Source organism: Rhipicephalus sanguineus, chromosome 2, assembly GCF_013339695.2.
Source record: "Rhipicephalus sanguineus isolate Rsan-2018 chromosome 2, BIME_Rsan_1.4, whole genome shotgun sequence".
Classification (NCBI taxonomy): Eukaryota; Metazoa; Arthropoda; class Arachnida; order Ixodida; family Ixodidae; genus Rhipicephalus; species Rhipicephalus sanguineus.
Genome location: NC_051177.1, coordinates 183,004,083 through 183,014,277, shown reverse-complemented (window position 1 = coordinate 183,014,277; position 10,195 = coordinate 183,004,083). Strand labels below are relative to the sequence as shown.

General features: G+C 46.5%; 1 long non-coding RNA gene across 1 annotated transcript; it reads left to right on the top strand.

Annotated features, from left to right (window-relative positions):
- Window positions 1-3,470: 3,470 nt before the first annotated feature.
- Window positions 3,471-6,489, top strand: LOC119383909 (uncharacterized). The gene is made up of 3 exons (XR_007415200.1): window positions 3,471-3,550; window positions 5,129-5,288; window positions 6,227-6,489. It is a non-coding gene; the product is annotated as an uncharacterized LOC119383909 (long non-coding RNA).
- The last annotated feature ends 3,706 nt before the right edge of the window (window positions 6,490-10,195 follow it).

Below are 10,195 nucleotides of genomic sequence, written 5' to 3'. Positions count from 1 at the left end.
CCACAGGATATCTCCCTCGCCCAAATTACCGCTCTTCAGGACCACCATGTCGAGCCCTTCAGAGTGGATGATTGCTGCAGCTCAGCCCAAGGTTCAACTTCATCACCATCCTCGGGCGTCGACATTGAGCGGACGGTTTCATCGGACCTCACGTCTGATCAAGCTGCAGCTCTGTGCCACGTTCTGGAGCGCTATCGCGATATTTTTTACTTTGCCAGTACAACATTAAGCCAAACGACCGTCGTTACGCATCGCATCAATACTGGCGATGCGAATCTGATTCACAGGCGTCCATATCGTGTTTCCGCGTCGGAGCGTACAGCAATACAACAGGAAGTTGAGAAGATGCTCGCAAAAGACATTATCGAACCCTCGTGCAGCCCCTGGGCTTCTCCCGTCGTCCTAGACAAAAAGAAGGATGGAACATGGCGCTTTTGTGTAGATTATCGCCACCTCAACAAGATTACAAAAAAAAAGATGTTTAGCCTTTGCCCCGCATCGACGACGCCCTCGCCTGCCTATATGGTGCTACTTATTTTTCAACTATCGACCTTCGGTCTGGCTACTGGCAGATAGCCGTCGATGACATGGACCGCGAGAAGACCGCATTTGTCACTCCTGATGGTCTTTATCAATTCAACGTGATGCCCTTCGGTCTCTGTAATGCGCCGGCCACCTTCGAAAGAATGATGGACTCATTGCTTCAAGGGTTCAAATGGTCCACCTGCTTGTGTTATCTCGACGACGTGATTGTTTTTTTACCCACATTCTACTCATATCTCGGTCGTTTAGAGGCAATTCTTGACGTTTGCCGTAGAGCCGGACTTCAACTGAACTCCTCCAAATGCCCCTTTGCTCGTCGTCAAATCACCGTGCTTGGCCACCTTGTCGATGCCGCAGGCGTGCGCCCAGATCCAGAGAAAATTCGCGCCGTTATAAACTTTCCTGTTCCGAAGTCCCCAAAGGATGTTCGCAGCTTTGTGGGGCTGTGCTCTTATTTCAGGCGCTTTCTTAAGGACTTTGCAACCATTGCACGCCTCCTCACAAACCTCTTGCAGAAAGACGCCCCGTTTTACTGGGCCCTGATCAAGCCTCATCTTTTTTTCCAACTTACGACCCTGCTTACCACGCCGCCAGTCTTGGCCCACTTCGACCCATCAGCTTCAACCGAGGTCCGCACTGACGCCAGTGGGCATGGCATAGGAGCAATGTTATTGCAACACCAACGTGGACACGACCGTGTTATAGCCTACGCAAGCCGACTGCTCTCTCCCGCCGAGCGCAACTATTCACTCACGGAGCGTGAGTGCCTCGCTCTTGTGTGGGCAGTCGCCAAGTTTCGTCCATACTTATACGGGTGCCCATTCCGTGTCGTCACTGACCATCACGCGCTCTGCTGGCTTGCCTCACTCAAGGTTCCCACAGGACGACTCGCTCGCTGGGCTCTACGCCTGCAAGAATACACGTTCTCTGTAACGTATAAAACAGGCGATTGCATCAGGATGCGGATTGTTTATCCCGCTACCCTGTGGAGGAAGCAACCGATACTGACACCATCGCAGACGTTTTTTCTGTGTCGCAGCTGCTGAATATTGGCGAAGAGCAAAGCCACAATTCTTCTCTACGAGCCATTATTGATCAACTTAAGTCAACGCCAATACGTTGCGGCTGATCACCAGGACTGGGACATTCATTTGCCATATGTGACGTTCGCCTACAATTCCTCGCGTCACGACACCGCCGGCTATTCGCCATTCTACCTCCTATACGGACGAGAACCCGCACTACCCTTGGACACCTTGCTGCCTCCCGCCACCGAATATGCCGCCGAAGCCATCGCCCGCGCCGACCACGCGCGCCAACTCGCCCGTAATCGCCTCGAGGCCTCGCAGGAGCAGCAAAGACAGCTCTATGATTGTCGTCATAGAGACGTGCACTTTTCACCGGGTTCTCTTGTGCTCCTCTGGTCTCCCACTCGGCGTATGGGGCTTTCTGAGAAACTCCTGTCACGGTACACTGGACCATACCGTGTCGTTCGCCAAATCACTGACGTTACGTATGAGATCGTCCCAGTCGATCCAACAACGTCATCGTCAGCTACGAGCGACGTCGTTCACGTGTCTCGGCTCAAGCCTTATTACCCTCCCTCGACCACATCTGTGCAGATTAAGCACCGAGACGGTGCTTATACCGCCGGGGGCTTATGATACCACACAGCCGCCGCAGCGTGGCTGCATGAAAGACGAGGAAGACGACGTCGCTTCTCTGGTTGTTGCTGGACTGCCGCCATCTTGTCCACCCTGCACTGTTTTAACGATTTAATAAATACTTACTGAGCTACCCGTGACATTATTATTGGCAAAAGGACTATACTGCTCAACAAGATGCAGAAAAAAAAAGTTGCGTCGTCGCATAAGTTCATAGTTGCTGTCGCGTAGGTAGAGAGAACCGAGCGAAATGTGGCGCACGAGAACCCCAACAGAATGAGAGGAAAAGAAAGAATGGTCACGCCCGTCGCCAGATACTTGTACTCTGTTGGCTAAATCCACAAAAGAAACCAAGCAAAAAAAAGCTGCGCTTGTTGACACACCTATAATGGCACCATCAGCTAAATCTGCTGTGTTCCCTACCAGCAGTGGCCGATGGCCGATCATTGGACACATCTTGGATTCCCATCGGCTTCCGTTATCATTGGCCAATGCCCTGACAGCGTGATAGAAAAGGGCATGGCCTACATGCAAAATATGGATAAGATGGCAGCGAAAGTGGCCAATATATTTTTTAGGTGTGTGCTTCCCGTAGTTGTTGGCTCTTACCACTTAATAGAACGAAACAAAAGGTTTGAAAGATATCTGCGATATTTAAGATGGAGGCCAAGGGCTTTTCTGTAACGTACCATGGGTGCTGGCCAATGTTCTCGGAATGTGCTTGGCCATCAAGCGTACTCACTTCTTTGTATTATTCTATTCCATGGAAATTCGTGTCGCACGAACACGTACAAGCGGTTAAAAAAATGAGACGGAAGAGCGGTTGTGTCCGTTTCTCTAGTACCGTTTGTCGTGAAGTCGTACCACTACCGAATAGCCACGTGCTAATATTTTTTCCGGTCATTAATTCAGTTCGCTCTGATTGCTCTACGGAATACTTCATTTTTTATTTCTTTTTATCCAGAGGACCAGACCTGTACATGCGCGCGCGCGCAGTGCGACGTTTGAATTTCGCACCTTTTCCCGCGCGCGGCACGGTTCGGCCTGTGCACAACCCTAGTGCGCTAATAAAAAATAGTTCACCAATGCATCCAAACAGGCAATTTTCACGAATTTACAAACGGCAGCGGCCGTTAAGCGCTTGTGTAATAGTACACAAGTCATCAAAAATATTGCAGTTAATGTGGCTTTAAGCGTGTATTCGCATTTACCGAATACACTCTCCAACCACGCGTGTATGACTGCGCGGTGTCTTCGCGCCTTGTTTCTTGTTCGCACGGCGTTGGTTGACGGTGGAGGTGTGCTGTGCAGCGACGAGCTTCTAATTCAAGTTGAAATAGAAGGTGAGTAAATTTCAGCAGTCTCTCTATTTGCCCGTGTTCCCTCTATGCAATATGGGATTCGATGACGAGGTTCACTGAGGCGAAAATCGCGGATGCTGCGTGCGTACGTAGTGCATGTGTAGTCCTAGCTCTTTTCAATGTGTGTGATTGCACATGCCGTAGTTTTCCCATGTTACCAGCGAAAACCGGGCATATGCCAAACGTTCTTCTGTACGGTGTTCGAGCATCGCTTCAATTCGTCTTAATTTATTATGAGCGATCCACGGTTTTCTGTGAAAACTATTCGCGTTATGACATGAACTGAACGGACTGCCACCTGCCAACGCACGCCCGAAAAACAGTTGTCGAGCCGCTGACGCAGTCTGTAGCTGCTACATCGCGGTAGATGCAAGGTTCCACTTAGTATGCAGTATGGCCGTACTTTGTATCAAGCAGCGTCGAGCTTCGTATACTTTCGCAGAGGACGGCGACCAGATCGGACGACTGGCCGCTCTAGACAACTGTTATTCAGACTGCACTTTGAAGTGAAATGCGTCGACTACATTGGTGTCAGCGGTCCGGAACCTACATTTATTGAGGAGGCCTTTAACACGTAGCAGCGAGTGGCGTGTGTTCGGCGTGCGCGGCGATTTCTCGTTCGCTTCTGGAGTGCCTCGCGTTGCCACATTGCCATGCTGACGCGCCGTGCGATCTAGAGTCGATGCCAGCGCCTTATTAATTAATAAGGAATTATAAACTTGTGCATGTGATCATATTTCCAAGGCGAATTAGATGTGAAGGCTGGTGCAGTTGAATGCAAGGAAGTCGTGGGATCTTCTGCCTTGCGAATTCAACCACACGTGTATTTTTTTCATTTACGTACGTCATCTCGTGCCTTGTCAAAGGGGCATCGGGCAGCCACCCTGCTTGACGCAATAAGATTTCTCGGAATTTTATTTTCTACTTTAGTGGAATCTATCTTTTAAAATAATGTCATGATGAAATTTCAGCTATTGCTACTTCAGGAATTCATTTATTGAGAAAGCTGTCATTTCAGATATTGGCGCAGATTTAAAGTTGTGTTCAATAAGTACGCAATGTTGGTAACCATGGTATTCTGGCTGTAATGCATTTCTTCTGGATTTGCATCGTGTGATTATTTGTAAATGAGCTATCAGCTCAATGTAAGATTTGAAATTTTTGTGTTCTGTTTTCTTGCTTGGAGTGAGTGCCACTGCTCAGACTACTTATCAATTACACAAACATAAACACACAAATCTTACAATTGTGCAAGAGAATCTTCATGAAATTTAAAAAAGGCTGTTTACAGGAACTGAATGAGGCCTGAATTCTTGCTGGGTTTTATTGCTTTTAATCACAATTTTCCACCATGAAGGCATAGCTTTTGTCAGTCCACACAAGTACCGCGTAGAATGTATAATGAATATTTCAAATGATGAAATAATGCTGTTTGATCACTGCAAGGTTATCTTTCTTTTAACCTCTGAATATAATAAAAGACTTCTTTCCAAGCTTCTAAACATGTGTAACACATCTTTGATAAACTTGATAATTTATGTATTGCTTTTTTTATTACAGATCAGCTATTTCTCCTTAGAAGATGGCAGCAGTGCTAAAGACTCCATGCACAGGGAGCTCCAGCTCATTGTATCTAAAATGGTCGTACAGAAGTACAGCTGGGTTTCTGAGAACAAATTAGCATTTAAAAGCCTGGCAAATGTGCTGCTGTTTCTCCTTGGTAAGTGTCAATAGGAAACAAATTCTAGTTTTCTCTCCTGCTCATTACAACATCCTCATTATGTGGTTCAGTATTATGTGTACTTCTCCATGTTGTGATATTTCGGCCATAGTTGTTTAGAAAATGCTTCACCACGACCAATATACTGTACTACTGATGTTTGTTTGGAAACTTGTCCAACTGATACAAATTTTTCAGAGTTTATATATGCTGCCTTCATGAATACTGCCAACTTGTGCCATCAGGAGCAAGAATCAGCATTGAAACAAACAGTTTCACTACTACCAAGGTGCTTCTCCAGTGCAGTGTTCGATCATCTTATTTACTGTTTTATTGGCGCTCCTATTTTTAGGAGCCAAGAACCAGAGCACATAACCAATTTCTTTGTTTAACAGTCAGCAGCACTGCTAAGCAGCAGGACTCAACAGAAGCTACACGGCAACTACAACATTATGGTACATAGACTATCCCAGCAACGTTCATAAATATCAAAGGACATACGCACAGGAAGAAATCAAGGACATAATAGAGTGCTCGTGCGCCAATGCTCCTTCCATAGTGCTATCAGCAAAAAGAAGTATGATCTTTTATAATTTGAAAGAATATATGTTGTTCTGGAAGAGGGTGCCAGAATAGAACATTAAGTGGGACATTTTTTGTTGTTTTTCTTCATCTTTTGTTTCATATTGATGGGGTTCTCACATAACTACGCAAGCTACTCCATTAATAAACTTGTAGTTGAAAGTGAAAAAAAATATGTATCATGCTGTCCAATCAAGTCTTCTTCCTGTCCGTGCATGTGTTCTGATCTTCATAATCATGCATAACCGATTAGCCTTCCAACAAATGTTCCCGCTATGTGTTGAAAATTGTTGACAGCCTGAGAAATGACTTTTTAAAGAGAAGCTCATGATTTTTTGTCTCCTTGTATTTCACAGGTGCCAGACATACCCTCTTCAACACAACTGACGCAGCTGTTTCGGACATAACAAAAAGGTGGCTCATGTTCGCTGTGGATCAAGAAGGTGCACTTATGCAAAGACGGCATGCCACCTTGATGAAAGACTCCAACAGAAGCCCAAGCAACACTTTATAATTGCAAGAGTTCAGGAAGGAATATAAAAATGGTGTATTGCCTTGTATATATTCAGTGTAAAATAAACCTGAAGCACCAGAAATATTTGCCTTGTGACTTATGTGGGGGGGGAGGTACAGACAAAAATGTAGAAAAAAGTAGCTGGGCATCAAATTTTATCCAAGACAAAAAAACTACAAAAAATGTGCCAGAAATTACATTGGCCAAAATACTTGGCTTCCATATCTAGAACATGCTTGGTTATTGCATGGTTTCCACTACAGTGCCAACCATGGCAAGAGGTGTTTCCAATGATTTGCCAAGCACGGCCTTCCATTGCTTGGCCAATGGTAGGCTTGTTACAACTGCCAAGCTCATATTTTGCTTGGCCTCCAATAACTTTCCATTCATGGACAGCTTGGCCACTGATGATTTACCATGCTTGGGCCAAGCAAATTTTCCTGGTAGGGTTAGACCTCCAAACCCCGGATGCAAAATACGGCTTGGTATTTTCTGTCCGCAATGTCCGCGGACACGGGACGGATGGCGCAAATCCGTGACGCCGCGTCACGTGATGCACAGTCGGTTGCGGAAAAGACGGATTTAGCTCGTCGTGTGCATACAAATTTACTGCGAATAGGACGATGGACTAGGACGTAGAAGGTGTTTGTGTGTATGTAATAACAACATGTACTCTGTGGCACGCACCGGCCCTGTAAATCAGGAACATGAAACGGACATTGCATGAAAATCCACGGGGCGACATTTTTTTGCGGATGTTACGGTTTCTGTAAAACATCGAGTGTATCGTAGAAGGTGGCGATATGAGTGCTGAACATACAAAAACAACGCATAGTTTTCGTCTCTTTGTGTTTTGGGTAACATTGATTATTACCTAAACAAGAGAGTGTTATACGTCGTCAAGAATCATGTCCGAGCAGGACCGCAATGATCCACAGCATTGTTAATGCTCGTCGCACTAAACAAAATGGTGCCACACGGTGCTACATTGGTCTAGTATTTCTTGAACTGCTAATGTGCTGGTTAGTTTTACTATCCATATCGAAGATTTTGCACCAACAGCACACACAGTGCGCGAAGTTGTTAAAAAGAACCCACAAGCCAACTCCGAAGCTGGATAATCGTAGACAGCCGGGTTCATTGGCTCCAGCACGGGCGCCTATTGCGTATAAGAATGGGTGGGCTATATGCCTCGCCGGAAGCGGAAACTCTAGCCATCTTCATCTCATCGGCATCGAGACCGCCAACAGCCAATCAGATATCGCGATTCTAAAAAAAAAACATGGTTGATTCCTTCGTCATGGGAATCGGTATCACACGAAAGGGAACCGCGTCTTAGCAGAAGTAGTTGATTTTTTATTGTACATTGATACATAAAAGCTTGCACAATGCCTATTGGTATTTGTCAGCAATAGCACCCTTTGACATGGATGCACCAACGTTGACGCCTGTGGCACATCTCCATCCCGACGACTAACGCCCATGATCATTATTTAACTGTTGTGGTAGCTCAAGTAGTTAGCATACACCTGGGCACAACATATGGTGAATCCCGCGCAAAGATGGTAAGAACAAGCACATAATAAACACTTGTATTCAATATGCAAGCATTCAGAGCTTTGTCATTTGACGAGAGAAACGACAAGGTGCGCGCGCTCCCCAGTAATAGGGTGACCTACGCCTGTGCTCATTCATATACCACACAGCGCTTCAAGAACGCATGAGGCAGAGTTCGTTGCTTGAGCCGAGAACGCGGGAACGCGTTTGGCTTCCCCTTAGGGTATCTCTAGCTTCACCGAAATCTGAAACTACCGAAGCACTCTCTGTCGGCGCTTGTTAGTGTTATGGTGCAGTACTTCGCCGATCCCAGACGGCGACATCACCTCCCCCCAGTCTACCAAGGTCACTGTGAAAGGGAGAAGGCATGAGAGTTATAAGGCGCGTTCGTGAAGCCTCATGCATGAACGCCGGTGGTGCAGTGGGTAGAGCGCTCGGCGTCTGTCGTCGCGCACCGAGATTTCGTGGCTTCGAATCTCAGGTAGTCCGAAGCAACGAAACTTCTGGTTTTTTCTGCCATCTGTTCGTGTGCATTTTACCAACGTCATTTCGGTGACGGAAATGATGTCAGTGAGGTCCTGGTGGACCCCGGCATAATACACTTTCGTGTTAAAGAGAAAACACGTAGACACGTCAGCATCAGCGTCGTTTCTATTTCAGCACCTGTACAGCTACAATTACACACCTGTGGGCAATAAACGAAAAAGTGACGAGCATTCACTCCTTGAAGTTTAGACCAGGGTGTCGGAACGAAATGTTTTTCGTTTCGGTTTTAGTTTCGTTCCGACGAAAAAAGTGTGGTTTCGTTTCTGTCCCGGAACGATAAAAAATTGTTCCATAACGGTATGTAACGATTTTTTTTAATGCAAAAATTTGAAGTTAAGGTAATCATAAAAAAACATTGGATTTGTGATGTAGTTGCTTGCCCTCCTCTTAAGAAAGTGGGACAAGGGAAAACACGTTCATCAGAGGAGCGGAAGTAACTGTACCACGAATTCCCACCAACTGGCACAAACCAGTATTAATTTCAAAGTCATAGTATTTATTTCCGCCAAAGGCAAACACGAACTTTTTTAATGGGCTCAGTGCTTTGCGTCAAGGGAGTGAGCACGATCTCAGAAGCAGCACGTCATTGAGTGTACGCTCTGATCTGCGAGACCGCTGTTCTGATAGAAAGATCGCCAGGCCTGCGCGGAACACGCAGCACAGTCAGAGCGAAAGCTGGATGAGCGGACTTTGAAGAGCACGTCGTAGAGTCTCTTGGGGCAACTAATACAAGTACACGTGCAAGGTACCCACTACGCCATAAATCATCGTAATTTTTCTGAAGTAGCGAAGTTTCCACTGTCATTTTTCGTCATTCTTCGGAGTATCGTGTTACCCGCTACACATCTGTAAGACATCATGGGAACTTTGTGCTGTGGCTGATGATAATGAATTATGATTGGGCAATTTGCAGTGGGCGGGAAGCAGTGTTGCGGCATGGGCGCCTCCGTTCCATTCCAATGTCATTCTGGCGAATTAGAACTTACCGCAGTTCCATTCCCTTCAATTCCTCGGAATGAAAAGACTTAGCCCATTCCCACTCCTTGGGTGCTATGCAGGAGCCCCCGAGTTTGGCGAAACTCGGGATCTTTCCGAGCTCGGGCGACACCCCCTTTTGAACGAGCTAACAGTACGAAAAGGTCAGATCCACCCCTCAGCGCGCGCTCCGTTCCATTGGTTACGATGGAACGCGGCGTCACGTCAAGGGCGGTCGAGAAGCTTGGGTGGTGTCGTCAAACTATAAACAGCTTCTTTCATTTGTTCGTCGTTCCACTGAGTGCAGAAGTGCACCCATGCAAGAAAAGTGACAGAAAGTTCTACTATCTTTTTATGTGTGCGAGGGCCGTTTAAAATCATTTTCAAGCGTTTAATGTCTGCTCTAAGTATCCTTTAGAATAATCAGCACCGTGGCCTCTGAGATTAGTTCCGACCGAGCGCCTTACAACACCTTGGCTGGAGCTAATCGCCGAGGCCACGTCTATAATCACCCATGGTCGGCGTGTACATTCTAGCGCGTTGCTCGGCTGGCGCGCGCCCTCTTCGTCCTCCTATTAACCGTTTGCTCGCTCCCCGAGCAGGTGCGCCCGGCTAATTAGCTAAATGGCTGGGCGGTATACCTAAGTAAGGACATGCTATGACAAAGCTAATTAAACCAACTCATGCTAAGGCCGAGCTAATTAAGCCATACTAAGACCATGCTAAGGAAGCC